The 18905-nt window shown below is 43.7% G+C and overlaps 1 gene segment (V, D, J or C); it reads left to right on the forward strand.

The window, feature by feature from the left end:
* Positions 1 to 404: 404 nt before the first annotated feature.
* LOC308684204 (Ig kappa chain V-III region MOPC 63-like) overlaps positions 405 to 18905 on the forward strand; it is a 640679-nt gene continuing 622178 nt past the window's right edge. Inside the window, exons 1-2 of the V gene segment in view lie at positions 405 to 506; positions 612 to 922.

Below are 18905 nucleotides of genomic sequence, written 5' to 3' on the forward strand. Positions count from 1 at the left end.
ATGGACTTTTTTATTATGACTCTAAATATAGTAAAACTGATTTATTTAGTTCTTGATTTCTCATTGTTAACATGCTTTTAAAGGTGTAGCACAGAACTGTACTCAGAGAAACTGCTGCGTATGACATATGTTTAAAATGATCTACATTCATGATTCTCCAGACAAAACCTAGTGTCTTATCAGCCTGACAAACATAAACAAAAATATTTTCACTATTAATAAATATTATGTACAATTAATCACTAAATGGTTCAATAACATTATTCTGAAAGTAAAATCTTCTATGTAGAGTATATGAGTTTGTTATCAGCACAAGCTGTTGTAAATCCTGCCCACTTCTTTGCATTGTCAGCACATGCTTCAGTGCTCTGAGAGTGTTTATAGTGCTGTGAGTTTAACACTTCATGACTGAGAGCAGAACACAATCTTCATCATCACACAAGACTAAACTACAGCAATGAACACAATCAACATCTTCATCTGGACCATTGCACTGTTTATTCAAGGTTTGTGTAATACAGTTTTTATAATGATTATTAGTTCTCTTAAAATGTGAATATTTATATTTAGCATATACTGAATACCAATATATATATATGATTTTCTTTCAGAGTGTAGAGGACAGATCACTGTAACTCAGAGTCCATCAATACCAGCAGTTCAACCAGGAGAAGAAGTCAGAATAAACTGTAAAACCAGCAGTGATGTGTATTATGGTAATGATAATCGTTTAGCCTGGTACTCACAGAAACCTGGAGAAGCTCCTAAACTCCTCATATATGATGCAACAACAAGCAGTTATACTGGAACTCCATCTAGATTCAGTGGCAGTGGATCTGGCAGTGATTTTACTCTGACCATCAGTGGAGTCCAGACTGAAGATACAGGAGATTATTACTGTCAGAGTTATCACAGTGGTCCAGTGTTCACACAGTGATAAAGAGTCGTACAAAAACCTCTGTCAGTCAGACGTCACAGTGACTGCACTGATACAGCTGAGAGAAACTGCAGCTGCTGATGGAGGATCACAAACTACACAATATCAATCCTTTCACAGACTTTATTATGACGCAAGTAAACATATAACATATAATCTTATATCCCTTACTAAAATGGACCAACATTTTTTAGAAAATGTGAGTGGTGTTTGTCCCTGTAAAATTTTCCACTTCAATGTAATCTAACTGTAGGAAAGTCAATCACTTTAATTGCATTTATGAGATGTTTAGTAATTATTATGAGAAAATGTCTCATTATTATGACTTAAAGAATCATATTTTTTTACTCAACCATGGCGGAAACGTGCTTCAATACTTCACTGTAGATACAACTTACTGTATATTTATGTCACTTTAACATAGCGATCACATGAATATACAGCTACAAATGATCTTCCTAAAAACCTGTCAGTCATGAATGATCACGTCTGATTGCTGATCTCTGATTGGCTAAAAGTGTGTTCTCGTCAGCGATGTCATCACCAACACCAGTCGACTCTGCAGTGGGCCGGTGTATTTACACATCATGATGACTGATTTGATGGACTACATGCACATTTGAGTTTTGTTTATTAACCAGTTAATCTATAAAATGCAGGTGTTTGAAAACCGCCAAACCAATTATTACCAGAACAATCAAACTCAAAACTGCCCAAATCTGGCAGCACTGGCTTCATGTCATTACGTCACTAGGGGGCGATGATCTCTGTGAACCCATGACCAGCTGTTCTGACCAGCGTGTGAGAGCCTCGAAACAGTGAATCATTTTGCAAAGCAATTGGTTCAATGGTTTCTGAAAACTTTGTTTTAGAAACAGGAAAGTTATCAATGACGCACACAGAGTTCAGTTTGGCTGTAAAGCTGCTCTAAAAAGAAAAGTGTCATTGTTCAGCTGAATTCAGTTCAGTGTTGATTCAGTTCTGTTCAATAACTGTATAAAGTATATCAATTATAAAAATAGTTCATTTTCATTATTAAGCAGCTCTGCAGAAAACCGTGATGTCATCGTCCAGCTCAGTTCAGTTCTCATATAATGGTGTCAATGCAGGAGATCATGAATATTAAGAAGAAGTGTCCTCGACTAAGCAAGCCAGAGGCGACAGTGGCAAGAACCCAAACTCCACCAGAGACAGAATGGAGAAAGAAAAACAGGCTCCGTCTGGGTCAGTTCTCCTCTGGCCAAACAACGAACATGGTGTGTGTTAGGACTCCAGGCCGCTTCACAAGTCAGACTGTGGACTGATATCATTCAGAGTATTTTATTCAGCTCCTGCTTGAAGATTGGAAAAGATTACATGAAGGTAAAAGAGTAGCAAAACTCGAGAGCATGTAGATGTGAATTTGAGAACTTGTACAATAAATATTTGTTCTTGAAAACCTGTTGAATGATGAGATTTGCATTCGCAGGCAATAGTCACAAACCTGTATTCTGAATTTGAAGCTGCAGATAAATAGTCACAAATGTTAAAATGCCATTCACAGAAATACAATGATATACACAAACTTGTATTCTTTCATTCACATTCGCAGGACAACCTCGATAAAAAAAACACCCCCAAAAAAAACCACACAATCATCTTAAAAAGAGACCGTATTATAGGCGTATTATCTCATCAACACTCGTACCTCCCCGACCGAATGGGTATTTCATCGCAAACATCTAGATATAAAAAAGAAAATTAAAAAAAATATTTATCTTGACAATTAATCAAAGAACACTAGAACAATAAATTAATTAAATGACTTGCTAATTTTTTCAGCTGAATGATTCCTCTTGAAAACGATGGTCTGCGTCTGCTGGATCTTCCTCAGGATTTAACCGCCAAAACCTTTTTTTCATACGGCTGAGTTCCTTAATTCTAGTAGTGGCCCGCTTGTGACAAAGCAAACTCGGGCCGAAGGTAAATCCACACAGCTACACCGAGTATGGACCTGACAACAGTACAACTGCGTTCAGCCGAGGCTGGCCCACACAGAAAAAGCTGTCAGTCAGCCAGAAGTGTTTTGCACAGTCGGCACGGATCTGGCCCATTATCTGTTCACCGATGCCGACAGTGAGCCAACAGTGACGCATTTCAGCCAGAATCAGCCCAGCTGTGCTTGCTATCTGCAACATTGTTTAGTGTTTTGGACTGATAAAAGACCGTTCAGTTATCTTAGGCCTGGGACACACAAGACAATTTTCAAATCTTAATTTAAAACGGCGGGAGATCACAGACATAAGGGCAGTTTCAACCGATTTTGATCATTATAATCATAGGCGGAGCGTGTGTTAGGCTGGGCCATCCCTGGCCACAGCCACGTGTAACCCTTGACTCACGTTAAATAGGTAAGGCGAAATTAAAAGTATAGACCAGTTGCTAGGTTCAGCAGGATTACCATAGGAACTACGGTGAATGTGCAATGAAATGGCTGGAGGCAAAGAGTACGTAAGAAAAAGTATTATTTAGTAAACAAAATAGAAATAAAAACAGTTCCAAATAAACAATATTTAACAATAAGCATAGCCGGCATATGCAACACAAAAAAATATCCCCAGTCCCATTGAGCTCAGTTTGTCTTTCGTATGTTATAAGTCAAGTCAATTGTCTTTATAGTTCAGTTCTTTTTTTTCCTTAAAAGTGGTGTTTTAAGGCGTTACCACTCGGCACGGTGGAAAAGTGGTTCTTCGAAGTTCAATCCAGTTCTGGGCACAGGCTCGCCATCTCCTTCCGGAGAGAATCCAGGAAATCCATCCAGGGTTTTCTTAACCATGTAATACTAGCCTGCACAACAATAATGGTATTATTGTTTACAGCTAAATAAAAGTCTGTTATCCTATCTCTTCTCAATTGCTATAGCTTTGTTTATCTTTTCTCATATTACCATACTACAAATATACAGTAATGTTTTACATGCATGTTTTTAACTCAAATACTTTTTTATATTATTCAACCATAACATTATGATTCAATATTTTTAACCAATTAGCATATTCATTTTTAAACAAATTTTAACTTTCTGTAAATCATGAAATGAATTACACTAATGAATTAAGATAATCTCCTTCAAAAATCAACATTTCTATCAGTAAAACCTTATCTGTGCTACTGGGTTTAGCATTACAGTAGAATTACTGTACACTTTCATATGATAAACCATCAAAATGTACAATCAACTTCAAAATAATAATTACATTGGACCAAAAATAGTACAAAAATAACTAAAAGTGCTTCTCAATATTGTTATGAACTAAAATAGCATTTGGCAGGGGCGTTTCTAAGGTCAGTGGATATTCGGGGCTTTAGCCCAAACTAAAATTGGGTATTTTTATATAAAGGAATGAATGAATTATTTATAAAAGCGATTTATGGGAATAAAGACAAATAAAGGCTTATTGTATGACAGGGTTTTTCCTGGCTCAAAATGAGACGGAGGTGGTAAAATCCTAATAATGTATTTTAATAATAAGGTAATTAAATGTTATTTTTCATAGATCATCATATAGCCTAATGTGTTTTCGACATTATTTTTGTGGGTGGAGCTTGGTACCTCTAGGGGGGTCCGGGGGCATGCCCCCCCGGAAGAAAGTTTGGTACATTTTAAAGATAAATTCATTAATCTGGTGCACTTTGAGTCACCCAAATCCACTGTTAAAAATAAATAATCCACCCGCAAACCACCCATATTCTTTGATTTAGATATCTGCATCTGATCACATTACAATTATTCAAAATCTCAGTGTTAAGCATGATAATATGGTAACATATCACACTGAAATTGGCTAATTAAAAATTAACATTTGTTTAAAATAAAAGTTCTTCTTTTGGCAAAATTACATTTCCTTAATATCCTAAACAGAGGAATCCGTGTATCATTCGTTCAATCGTTTTTTGATTTAATATTGAAAGTAGAAAAATGAGAAAACAGTTCCTTTTTCGATTTTTCATTTTTTCCAAAAAAACGAAAAACAAGAATTCAGCTTGATTTTTCGTTTTTCGTTCTGAGGTAGCAAAATTAATAAACAGCTGGAAAATTCGATTTCTACACGTGGGCGGGAATGAAACGCCCCTTTCCTCTGATTTGTCAGCCGAAGATCAAACTGTCCCGTCATCAGCTCTTCCTCAGTTCTGCACTGCAGAATAAGAGTCCTCCGTTGTGTGGATTCTTAACGCGTTTATTGCAACTACATTTAATCTTTTTTTCATCAAACAACCAGACTAACGAATGGTTCGACACAACCCGTACTGGGAAATAAACTAGACAGGGCTTTCTTCTGTGTAGATATAAATTCACCTAACTTTATGCTTTGCATCAGCTCGGTATGCAGGGTAAATGACGGCTGTTAGCCTAACATGGTCGCCCTCGATCGCCCAGTAATTTTTTTTTAAATAATAAATGTAGATATAGATAATCAATATAATTAGTTGTAAATTAAATATTTTAACACTTATAGAAAAAGAAAAGAATAATGCATTGACTATATATAGCCAAAGCCTAGGCTATATTAACATAAACGCATGAACTGTCATTCAGACTGACTATCTAACAACCGGAGAACAGAGGACAACAGAGATATTAAAATACATACTCTTCTGAGTTTTATAATGTAGGCCTTATTGTGTTTTATTAAAATTTATTAATTTATATCTCAAAGATGTGCACTTGTGCGCAGTGCACTGGGTCATGTTGAGAGGGAAACAAACGCATTTTATTATTAGCCTATTCAGAAAGACCGGTAAATAAAATTCAACATTAACATTATAAACACTATTAATAACATATAGGCTATTTCTATGCGTATTTTACTTCCCCTTACCATTACTTCCCCTTTGACATTTGCCTATGTCAAATCCTTAAATGAATGGTATTCAGAAAACAACAAGAATAAAAAATAAGTAGCCACGTATAATAAAAATATAACCTAATAGCTTATAATAATAGCCTATTGTGTCCTTTATTATAAACAACATTTAGCCTATTTTAAACGCCAAGCCTAAACAAATTTAGGCTATTTGAATCGAAACTGAAACTGTACCGACGTTGGTTTCGCGCATCTCGGTCCCAAGTTTCCATATTTGCAATGCAAAATTTGGATGCTAACTAGTAATGTAAAGAAGGCTTTAAACTTCAGTCGAGTCCCAATATAGGCCTACACGTATAGGCTAAATCATCATCTTCACAGCATGGGAAATGAGTTTGGAATAACTGCTGTGCGGCACAGCCTTTATATTGTACAACAGACGAATTAAATTAAGCAGAATAACTTTTTATATATTTGGTTGACTGTGTTTTATTTTAATAATGAACAGGCTGCGATGTCAAGTTAGCAATGCCAAAAGTGAACTGATAATAGCCTATGTTGTGAGAGCGAGCGATGCGTCGGCGCCATCACTTGGATTTGTTGCTCAGCAGGGGAAATAACTTCATTATTCGTTACTCTGTCATTCGAAACAGTAAAAAAAAATATTTTTATTTGTGTACATTCAAAATGACTACAAAATGTCATGCCTTTGAAAAATAAAGAAAACAACATGATTTCTACTTTAGTGCGTCTCAGTCTCCTTGAACATCTTTCTGGCGCACACCAAAAATGAACCAAAATAGAGTGAATAGCCTTCGGACGCGCCTACTTTTCAAAGTCAACATTTAAATTATTTGAAGTAAAATGCATTATATAGTCACTTAGGAATAAAACTCAGCGTGGTTCATGATAAAAAAAATAAAATAATTACAGTTCGGAAAATATGAAAATAGCAAACCCCTGGCACTTGAGAACTCTGGTCTACAAAGAAGAAAGCCCCGTCTAGTCTATTCCCCAGTACGGGTTGTGTCGAGCCATTCATTAGTCTCGTTGATGGAAAACATGAAAAAGTTGCAATAAACGCGTTAAGAATCCACACAACGGAGGACTCTTATTCTGCAGTGCAGAACTGAGGAAGAGCTGATGACGGGACAGTTTGATCTTCGGCTGACAAATCAGAGGAAAGGGGCGTTTCATTCCCGCCCACGTGTAGAAATCGAATTTTCCAGCTGTTTATTAATTTTGCTACCTCAGAACGAAAAACGAAAAATCAAGCTGAATTCTTGTTTTTCGTTTTTTGGGAAAAAATGAAAAATCCAAAAAGGAACTGTTTTCTCATTTTTCTACTTTCAATATTAAATCAAAAAACGATTGAACGAATGATACACGGATTCAGAGGCTTTACTCCTTTCAAACTTACATTGTCAATGTTTCATTACATCACTGTTTGAAAACACTCAGAATATTTTTTTGTACCTTTATAAGGTTTTATTTTATTAAATGTTTGCTCATCTTTCATTTCAAATTCTTAAATTTGATCAATATATTCAATTAAAATAATAAGACATTAGGCTGTTACCAATCAAATTAAATAATTTACATTGAAAAATTATAATTAGATTATTTTAAATATTTTTGATATTTAAATAAAAAAAGTTGACTAATTTGCGTCCCCGGATACTGTCGATAGTTGGACATTTTTATTGTAAAACAGTCAAATATTAAATGTTTATCTAGACTACTTACATTTTACCAGACATTCGTTCGCTTCTTTAAGCATTTTGACATTGATGAGCTAGACCGCTGAACTTTTAGTCATCCTAACAAACAGAGCGGTGCGTAATGTAGTGCATCAGAGCAGCATCAAGAATATAAAATACATTGCAGTGAATCTCTTATTTGCATCTTAAGTTTATTGCCAATAATAATGACAGGTTTGCGAAAGTGTAGAACTCGGTGAGCTCGCGCAAAATACATCTTCAGCACAGCGACTCATTTAAACGCCTCTGATTGGCCGATGCGTTCAACAGACATGTATGTGATTGGCTACAATGCTCAACGCTGCAAAAGCACGTCGTAAGTACCTTTAATGCAAAGGGAAAAATAAATAAAACTGTAATATGCACTTTTCATGATTAGGTAATCGCGGCTGCTATAGGCTAATCTTATTCACATTTGTTTTTCTGATTAATTGTTTTGCTCTATGAGAAAGACAAGGTAACAAATTATTCGGGGCTTTACTAAAAACATTCGGGGCTTAAGCCCCCTTAGCCCAGCCCTAGCGCCGCCCCTGGCATTTGGTATGATCCATGTCTTAACCAAAAATAGCTTTTACATTGCTTTCAAAACAAAAACGGCACTCGCAATTAGCGTTAGCATCGTGCTTATTTTAGCATGCTCTAGCATGTTTTTCTAATTCTCACATGGCACGAACTTACCAAGATGAGGTATCGTGAGGAACCAGCAAGGCAACAACAACACAGCCAACAACAACACAGCCTCTCCAGTTCGTGGTCCTTCACAAACGACCCAAAAGTTTTAGCTCGGACCGTCTACAGCCTGTCTCGCTCATTCCCCGCGTGCAAAAGGCCGAAAACTAGTGAGTGATCCGGTCCGCAGCTTGGGAGGCGGGACTAATATCATTTCCAACAAATCAAAAGTTCGTTATCACCCAACTTGACCGTGAAAAACAGGAAAATAAAGTTTGAGCGAGGGAATCACACTTCCTCTTTTCAAAACAAAAGTTTTTTCCAAATAAAAATGCATAAATATAAATACAGCAAAAAGGAGAGAAAATGACCCATTTTCTCTACTGGGTTACACCCGGGTCAAAAAACAACGGGGGATTGGGTCAAAAATGCACCTGCACATTTAAACTAAATCTAGAAGTAAAGTGAAAATTAAATAAAATTGTGTGCTTGCGGCATTACATTTAGATCTGCTTATAGTTGAATCATACTTTTTACCTGTTTTACAGGTGTAGCGGGACATTGAGAGGGAAAGCAACCTCTAAAGATGTAGCTGACTACGCCACCCTGTTAACCAGGGAAATATCAATACTCATGAGTTTAACAAAGGACACACAGGAGCGTGGTTCTCGAAAGGAGGGCCTGAGACGTGGATACTAAAGATACAAAAGCTTTATTTCAATCAAGCAATAATCTTAAAAACATTAAAAGACTGTAGGACCAGGTTAACATATACAAACATTGAAGACGCTAATAAAAAAGGCAGAGGCTTACCAATGGCAGGGAAACTAGTTTAATGAGCACAAGGCTCCTATATCACAATCTTACCACTCTGTGCACAGGCCTCACCACAACACACACACATCAATAAGGTCAAGCATGAACACACAGCACTCCGTGACCAAATCCCACCACCGCACGCGAGGGCCTACGCCTACCAGCCAGTGTTGGGAAAGTTCACTTTCTACATGAACTATTTCAAAGTTCAGTTCACAAATTTAAAAATGAACTAGTTCAGGTCATAGTTCATACTTCAAAATGTTGAACTAAGTTCACAGTTCCAAAAATGAACTAGATCATAGTTCTTGTTTTCCATATGTTGCTGCGAGCTATTACTTTTCAAAATTATTGCCACAGGCCATATAGAACCACAGACAGCAATTATTTGATCAGTTTTAACACTGAAGCTATGCGTCAGATTTCATCTTCATATCCAATTTTGAATCCTTATCCAACCAGGGTTTACATTAGCATTGAGGGGACAGCATTTCCCCATAGTCCACACTAGAGCTGCAGCTTTCACCCCTACAGTATATTCTCAAAAACATGAGGAAAAACGTGCTGCTTTAATGGCCTTTTTTACAGTTTTTCTCGATTGCTTAAACACATTTCTTGAAACTATGCCTCATATTCTCAAAACTGTAAACACAAATCCATAACGTCTCACCCAATTCCCCAAACATCCTATTTTCAGGTCAAAATGAAGCTCTACACTCAAAACCATTCACTCTTGCTGAAAAACCAAACTTTGGCCTCAGACAGGACACACAAGCCCTCAAAATCACACACACTACAACATAGTCTAACACACTGGTGCAATAAATTCAAAACAACATTTCCAAAACTGGTAAGTTATGTTACTTGTGGTTCCCCCCCTCACAAACCTTTTCACATGATGAACACAAAAGACACAACCAATGGATACATTGGCACATTTGTATTCATTCATGTACTACACACACACACAAAAAAAATTTACTCTTTTTTTTTTCTCTCAAATTTTTTTTTTTTCATATTTACTGTAAGATGTGACCATCATATGACAGTGAAAGAGCACACACAAACCTTATTCTAATATGGAAGTGTATTGGAATGGTAAATAGTGTTGGTAGGTGACAGGAGGGCCTCCACTCAAGGAGACAATAATGAACACATCTAAGAATGTTCCAAATACCATCATTGGCCTAGAAAGATAACATTCTGGGAGTCAAGACTATAAAGGATGAAGGATGCCCTCCCTTCACTGTCACACTCTGTGTCACTCTGCGTTACTGTACGACTGCTGGCCTTTTCTTGCAAGAAAATAAACCTCATCAAAGACTATTGGAAATGTTTGTTTCTTATTCAGTGATATAATTTTGTTCGCCACCACTCCTCCCTGAAGGTTCTCGAGGCGACGGTAAAGCGACTCAAATTTGGCCTTACTCGTAGCCCAGCCTCCCTCATAGTCATACCATTGACTAAGACATGGGCAACTAGAGTGACTTGAATTTCATCTGAGACTGCTTGTCTTCTTGCCCTTCGTCCTCCTCCTCCTCCTCCTCCTCCTCCTCCTCCTCCTCCTCCTCCTTATCCTCCTCCTTATCCTCCTCCTTATCCCTCCTCGATCTCTTCCTTCATGTCTTTCTGGATCCATTGTTCCAAAACTCAATAAACTGATTTGGGCCCCTTTATCTATCTATTGAAGGATCTGATTGATGTGTGTTAAATTTTGACTCTTAGTGTTTCCACCTGGGTAATTGTGTGCTAACTGAGCTGAAGCTGTGCTGACTTGAGTGAACAATATTGAGTGCTAGTGCTTTATACATGACAACATGGTCTAGGCAATGAGAAATTAAGGGATTTGTGTGTAGAGTTAGTGACAGTTCAACAAATCTGACTCATGTGTCAAAACAGGGAATAGTGTTTATAGTTTAGTGAAATGGGTGTGCTTTTTGATAAATGGCATTATGGTTTTGAAATTTTAGTTCAAAAGCCTGGTTATAGTGTTTAAGCAATCGAGAAAAACTGTAAGAAAACAACATAGTTCAGAAAACACAACGACAATTCAGAAAACACAACGACAATTCAGAAAACAACATAACAATTCAGAAAACACAACGACAATTAAGAAAACGTACTCGGTTACTAACGTAACCTCGGTTCTCTCTAGAAGAGGGAACGAGTACTGCGTAAGATATCTTACGCTAGGGGAAAATCCTTTTTCCGCGAGATATTGAAGCCAAAAATTATCCTTAATTTTGTAATAATGCAAAACGCGTTGCGGCAGCATGCAGACATAGGCGAGACAGCTCGCGCGCCTATTGGCTGCTCTGCGGCAACTGCAGCAGCCTATCGAGCGAGGCCTGGCGTGACGCCAGACCCAATCAGGGCACTTCGCGCCCGCTGCGTCACGTCCCGCCGAAATGGGCGTGGTCTAGGCCTATAAATACTGCTCGCAGGCAGCTATTATCTGGTTTTTCATCATCGAAGCAACCAGAGCGTGTGCATGCACGGCAAGATACGCAGTACTCGTTCCCTCTTCTAGAGAGAACCGAGGTTACGTTAGTAACCGAGTACGTTCTCTTACGAGAGGTCTCTCGTACTGCGTAAGATATCTTACGCTAGGGGACCCAATGCAAAACGCCGTGCATGCTGAGATCTGACACCAAAGACCCAAGGGCGAAAACCCGGGGTACATATAGTGCACAATCACTCAGGGAACTCACAGGGAGTCCAGGAAGAGGGAGGGGCGAAGCCGCACTCTTCCACATATGGTAGCGTCGCTGAGACGCGAATTTCATCATACAGACAGGGCGGGGTACGGCCTGAACTGATGGGGGAATGTGGGTCTTACACAGTTTGCCCAGGCACATCTCGTGCTGCTACTTTTTTTACTGTCGAACATTGAGCTGTGCTCAGTAGACGCAGCATTCTGAGCTGATCGCATCAGGTCAGATAATACTGGTAAACTTAGACCAACAGCAGCCTGGCCTGCAGGGCGGGAACCTCTAGGTTATAAAACCTTATAAATGTAGACGGGGAGGCCCAGCCTGCCGCCATACAAATATCTTGCAAGGCAATCCCACTTGACCAGGCCCACGAAGAGGCCATGCCTCTCGTGGAGTGCGCTCTTACACCCAACGGGCACTGCATGCCCTTGGAGGCGTATGCCAGCGCTATAGCATCAACTATCCATCTGGATAGGCTCTGTTTCGACGCGGCTAGTCCCTTAGAACGTCCGCTAAACGAAACAAAGAGCTGCTCCGTCTGTCTGAAACCAGACGAGCGAGACACATAAGCTCGTAATGCCCTGACTGGGCAGAGGAGGCTCGCGTCTCTTTCCTCATCAGGGACCGGTAGGGCTGACAGGGAGATAACCTGCGCCCTAAACGGTGTGTTGAGGGATTTCGGAACATAACCGTGCTTAGGTTTGAGTATAACTTTTGAGTCATTAGGCCCAAACTCCATGCACGCCGCGCTCACAGAGAGCGCGTGCAGATCCCCTATGTGCTTCACTGAAGCGAGAGCCAGCAAAAACACCGTCTTGAAAGACAGGTGTTTCAAATCGATTGACTGTAAAGGCTCAAATGGCGCACCTTTCATGGCTTCCAGAACCGTAGAAAGGTCCCATACGGGGACTGAGGGAGGTCTGGGAGGATTCAGTCTCTTAGCCCCTCTAAGGAAGCGGATGACTAAATCGTTCCTTCCTATTGACTGACCAAGCGTTGTTTCTGAGAACGCTGCTATAGCCGCCACATAAACTTTGAGCGTGGAGGGGGCCCTGCCCCCATCCAACAGCTCTTGTAGGAAGGAAAGCACCTCCGCCACACCACAGTCTGTGGGTGACACACCACGGGCTGTGCACCAGCCCGAAAACACTGACCATTTCGAGGAATAGAGTCGTCTCGTAGACGGAGCTCTAGCCTGCGTGATCGTGTTTAATACTCCTTCAGGGAGTCCAACATGTACCCGTTGATGGCCCAGACATGAAGGGACCACAGTTCCGGGTGAGGATGCCAGATCGAACCGTGGGCCTGTGAGAGGAGGTCTCTCCTCACTGGTACTGGCCACGGGGCAGTACTTGCTAACTGCATCACGACTGGGAACCAAGGTTGGTTTTTCCAGAACGGTGCCACCAGCAGTACTGAGCATCCTTCTTCCCTGATCCGTTCTATCACCTGAGGCAGGAGAGAGACGGGGGGAAAAGCATAGAGCGGGCGGCGGGGCCACACATGGGCCAGCGCGCTCCTGCTCTTTGAGAAAAATTCCTGACAGCGAGCGTTTTCTTGAGACGCAAACAGGTCTACTTCCGCTCTGCCGAATTTCTTCCACAGCAGTTGGACTGTCTGTGGGTGTAGAGACCACTCGCCTGCCGGAACATTGTTCCTGGACAGTCTGTCCGGTCCTATGTTCAGGAGCCCTGGCACGTGCGCTGCTCTGAGCGAGCGCAGGTTGCACTGAGCCCATACCAGGAGGCGTTCTGCCAGCCTGTACAGGTTCTTGGACCTGAGGCCGCCCTGGCGATTTATGTAGGACACCACAGACATGTTGTCCGAACGGACCAGGACGTGGCGTCCTTTTATCTGGGGACAAAAACGCGTCAGCGCGTTGTCTACTGCCAGCATTTCGAGGCAGTTTATGTGCAGGAGCTTCTCCCGTTCCGACCACTGGCCGAAGAACGGTCTGCCCTCGAGCAGCGCTCCCCATCCCGAGGTGGACGCGTCCGTGGACACCACTTTCACCCTCGAGGAAGTCCCCAGGCTTACACCTAATTGGTACCAGTCGTTCGCTCTCCAAGGTTTCAGAGCTGTGACGCACTTCTGATTGACCCTGAGGCGAAGCGAACCGGATGCCCACGCTCTGCGTGGGACTCGCGCTTTCAGCCAAAACTGCAGCGGGCGCATGCGGAGCAGGCCCAGCTGGAGCACTGACGATGCTGAGGCCATGAGACCTAGCATCTTCTGAAATTTCTTGAGCGGGACAGACGCGCCGCAGCGAAACGCGTTCGCTGTGCGCTGAATGTCTACCGCGCGCTGTGGTGATAGTCGCGCTATCATGGACAGCGAGTCCAATTCTGTGCCCAGGAAAGATATCTTCTGACTGGGTAACAGAGAGCTCTTCGCCCAATTGACACTGAGACCCAAATCCTCGAGGTGATCGAGTAAAATGGTCGTGTGTTCTATGAGCACTGCGCGAGATTGCGCTAGAATCAGCCAATCGTCCAAATAGTTCAGCACTCGTATGCCTCTCATTCTGAGGGGTGCGAGCGCCGCGTCCATGCACTTCGTAAATGTACGGGGTGCCAGGGACAAACCGAATGGCAGGACTGTGTACTGATATGCCTGGCCCTCGAAGGCGAATCTCAAATATCGCCTGTGACGTGACGCTATCTGTATTTAAAAATACGCGTCTTTCAGATCTATTGACACAAACCAATCTCCTTGGCGAATCTGCACAAGGATTTGCCTGGTCGTGAGCATCCTGAACTGTCGCTTCACAAGCACTTTGTTCAGTTGCCTTAGATCTAGTATGGGTCTGAGACCCCCGTCTTTTTTCGGTACCAGGAAGTATCTGCTGTATAGCCCTCCTTCGCTCTGAACTTGAGAGAGAGGCTCTATGGCCCCTTTGCTCAATAGTTTCGTCACTTCGGCTCGAAGTAAATGTGCAACTTCTGTTTTTACCGTGGTCTCGACGCGCGCCACATAGCGGCGAGGGCGTCGGCGAAACTGCAGCGAATAGCCTCTTTTTATAATGTTCAGCACCCACTTCGAAACCCCGGGCAGCTTTGCCCATGCGTCTGCATGGATAGCTAGGGGTTGAATACGAAGCGCGCTCCGCTCGCTCAGCGATGGAGAGGCTTCGGCGTGCTGCAACACAAGCATCGCGCTCGTGACATTTGAGGCATGGGGCGCGCTGATAACAGCGGGCAGATTGCCCGCGCTCGACTCCTCTGCGGTGGTCAGCCGCGAGGGGGAGGGCTGGGCGGTTCCCGTGGGAACTGTCATGTCTATGTGTGGATGTGGGCGCGGGACAGCGGGCACACTTATCACACCGAAAACATCGTTCGCTTGCGTGAAGCGAGTGCACGTTGGTTTCGTTTTTACAGAAACCGTGAGACATGCACAACGCGGTGTTAGTGGGCACTGGGTAGTGGGCACTTTCACCATGTTTGAAGCGCAACCGATCTGAGTCGGTTTTATGTGCGCGAGCCCTGTGTGACAGGCTGTGCTTGTGTGTAGGGATGGGCACTGGGCAGTGGGCATTCTTACTACACATGAAACACCATCGGCCGTAGCCGGGACACCAGAAAATACACTCTTTTGGGGATTTATCTGGGTAGCCGTGAAAACGGCATTTGTGTGCAGGCAAGCGGGTGACAGAACCGACTTGTTGGCTGCAGAAAACACTGGAACAGTCACATTTGCTTGAACTGGACGAGCGAATAGCTTTGGTGTGAGTCTGGCCGCAGCGGGACTTAAACACCGTCGTTTTCCTAGCTGTGCTAGGACGACTTCGGGGCCTCGGGCTTCACCGTAATCCTAGGTCGCGGGCCACGTGCAGCGGGGCGGCGACCGGATGAACGGGAGCGCGGTCTCGCGCTTCGGGCCTGGCGGCGCTGTGAAGTGGAGGCAGTGGACGGTGGCTGTGGCTGTGAGCTCTGAGCAGACGGTTTCGCACGGCCTGCTGCAGAGCTGGAGCGCTTCGGGAGGAAGTGCTTCATAGCCTGTGACGCTTTCTGTACCTCTGCGAATCTCTCCGCGAAATCCTTGACGGAGGATCCAAAGAGGCCTGTGGCGGAAAGCGGGGCGTCGAGGAACGCGGTGCGCTCCGACTCGGCCATTTCCGAGAGCGTCAGCCAAAGATGTCTCTCAGTCACGGTGAGAGAGGCCATATTCCGTCCAATGGCTTGCGCTGCAGACTTAGTAGCACGGAGAGCGAGGTCCGTGGCACTCCTTAAGTCCGGCACGCAGATCGCGTCAGGCCCTTCCTCATCCAGCTTACGGAGGAGATCGGCCTGGAAGATCTGAAGCGTTGCCATGGTGTGCAGCGCTGACGCAGCTTGCCCGGCGGCGGAGAAAGCGCGGCGGAGCAGGCTTGACGTCGTGCGGCAAGCTTTAGAGGGTAGGGCCGACTTAGCACGCCGTCCAGCAGAGGGCGGGCATAAGTGGGCCGCTATCGCCTCTTCGACCGGCGGCAGCGAAAGGTATCCTTTGTTCTTGGCATCGTCAACAGCGGAGAATGCCAAAGAAACAGCAGGACGCACTCTAGCCGAATAGGGGGCGTTCCAGGACTTGGCGACTTCTTCGTGTAACTCAGGAAGAAAAGGCGCCGGTCTGGACGCAGGCGAAGCGCGCTCCCCAGGCAGGAAAAATCCATCCAGCCGGTTGTGAGCGGGCTGCTCAGGCGAAGACCACTCGAGGCCGAGGCTCGCCGCGGCCTGTGCGAGTACTCGCATGAGCTCTGTCTCGATGGACGCTCTCTTGCCTGAAGACATGCGGGCAGGGGGCGCGGGGTCCTCAGAGCCCGCCCAATCCTCACTGCCTGACGCCAGGATAGAGCAGGAATCATCCTCTCCCAGCAGGGCTTCCTCATCCACGATGTCAACGGAAGCGGCGGCAGACGGCGGCCGCTGTCCGTCAGGAAGCGAGGCTGACGAAGCCGGGGAAGCAAGCGGACGAAGCCGGGGAAGCAAGCGGGCGAACCGGCGAGCTTTGGCGGCTGAGGGAGGGTTCCGGGGCCCGCTGGGCACGGCGCTTTTTACGGCGCGACGCCGCGGCGGGCGGGGGAGCAGTCTCGGTGAAGAAGGCTAGGCGAGTCCTCAGAGTCGCCATTGCCATCAGCTCGCAGTGAGGGCAGCCGCCGTCAGCGAGCGCGAGAACTGCATGTTCCTCACCCAGGCAGGAAACGCAAACCACGTGGCGGTCCCCGTCGCTGAGTGTGGCTCTGCACGAGCCGCAGGAAGGCATCTTTAAAAAGACGCTAGCTCTTTTAGAATGTGTGTCGCGGCGGCGACACACACACACAAAAGTACAGTGTAATAAAGGGAAGGATATAAGCGCCGGAAAGCGCAGCAGGAAGGCAGGAAGGCGGCGCGGCCAGCGACTTCAGTGACTCGTCCCGCTGAAGGTGCTCTCTCTCAGACGGCGCGGCTTCTTCTCCGGCTCCAGCGATGCGTGTGCTTCGCTTGAAGGATGAAAAATCAGATAATAGCTGCCTGCGAGCGGTATTTATAGGCCTAGACCACGCCCATTTCGGCGGGACGTGACGCAGCTGGCGCGAAGTGCCCTGATTGGGTCTGGCGTCACGCCAGGCCTCGCTCGATAGGCTGCCTATGTCTCGCCTATGTCTGCATGCTGCCGCAACGCGTTTTGCATTATTACAAAATTAAGGATAATTTTTGGCTTCAATATCTCGCGGAAAAAGGATTTTCCCCTAGCGTAAGATATCTTACGCAGTACGAGAGACCTCTCGTAAGAGAACAACATAATTCAGAAAACACAACGACAATTCAGAAAACACAACGACAATTCAGAAAACAAAACGGAAAAGGTAGGTATATTTTGAGAATGACATACTTATCGCTGAATGGACGAGACACCTGTCAATCAAAAAATGTGTGATCAACTTTGTTTTGCTAAATGCTAAAATGGAAAACATTAAACGCAACTTTGAAGAAGGACATTCATATGCCGTGATTGTGGACATGCTGGCGACATACCACGACATTAAAATTAGCTTGCGCTCTTTAAAAACACACCTGAAGAATAATGGTATGTTCAGAAGAAAGAACTATTCGCCCATAAACGACGCAAGGAATGCTATAAGAGCAGAGCTGCGTGGACCAGGACAGTTGTTCGGCTACCGCACAATGTGGTTAGTACTTCTGCAGAAACACAAGTTGCGTGTTAAACGTGATGACATTATGCGGTTGCTGCAAGAACTCAACCCACAAGGGACAGAACAGAGGACACGTCGTAGATTTGTCAGGCGAACCTATCACTCAATTGGACCGAACTATCTTTGGCATGTTGATGGGTAAGATAAACTAAAGCCTTTTGGTTTCGGCATATCCGGATGCATTGATGGTTTTTCTAGACGTGTCCTCTGGCTTACTTGTGGGCATACTAACAATGACCCTGCTGTTATTGCACATAACTATACGTCCTGTGTACAACGCCTTGGCGTTGCACCCATGAGACTACGAACGGACTGTGGAACAGAAAATGGGACAATGGCGGCAATACAGTGCAATCTCCGTCATCATCACACAGACTACTATGCTGGCTCAAGAAGTCACATGTATGGTACATCAATGAGCAATCAACGCATTGAATCTTGGTGGTCCAGCTTTAGGAAAGCAAGGTTTGTGTTCGTTTCAAATTCTTGAGCATTGACAAAAGGTCAGTAAAGTGGTGCCTCAGTTACACTATTGAAACTAGTACATTGTAACATTTAAATAAAAAATAAATCTATCACAATTACACACAAAATTATTTAAGAAAAAAAATTATGTCATTGATGTATCTGGACTTTTGTGTTCTAGGGCTCAGTTCGGGATAGAACTCTTTGGGGACCTCAGAAATGAAGGACACTTCAATGGCAGCAATGGACACCAGTCCCTTCTTCAGTTCTGCTTCCAAAATGTTCTGCAGGCGGACTTGGATGAATGTGTTGAACTTTGGAATAAGCACAGGATTAGGCCCTCTAGACTTGCAATGTGCCCTGGAGGGGTACCAAATGAACTGTATCATCTACCACACAGGTCAGCAAATAAATAATCTACACAAATTGCATTTTATAACAGTGATTTAATAAGTTTGTTTAAAATACACAACTACAAAAATCACATTGTATAAACATGTATGCTAAATACATTTACACAGAAATTTAACT

This window comes from Scardinius erythrophthalmus, assembly GCF_964197995.2.
Source record: "Scardinius erythrophthalmus genome assembly, chromosome: 24".
Classification (NCBI taxonomy): domain Eukaryota; kingdom Metazoa; phylum Chordata; class Actinopteri; order Cypriniformes; family Leuciscidae; genus Scardinius; species Scardinius erythrophthalmus.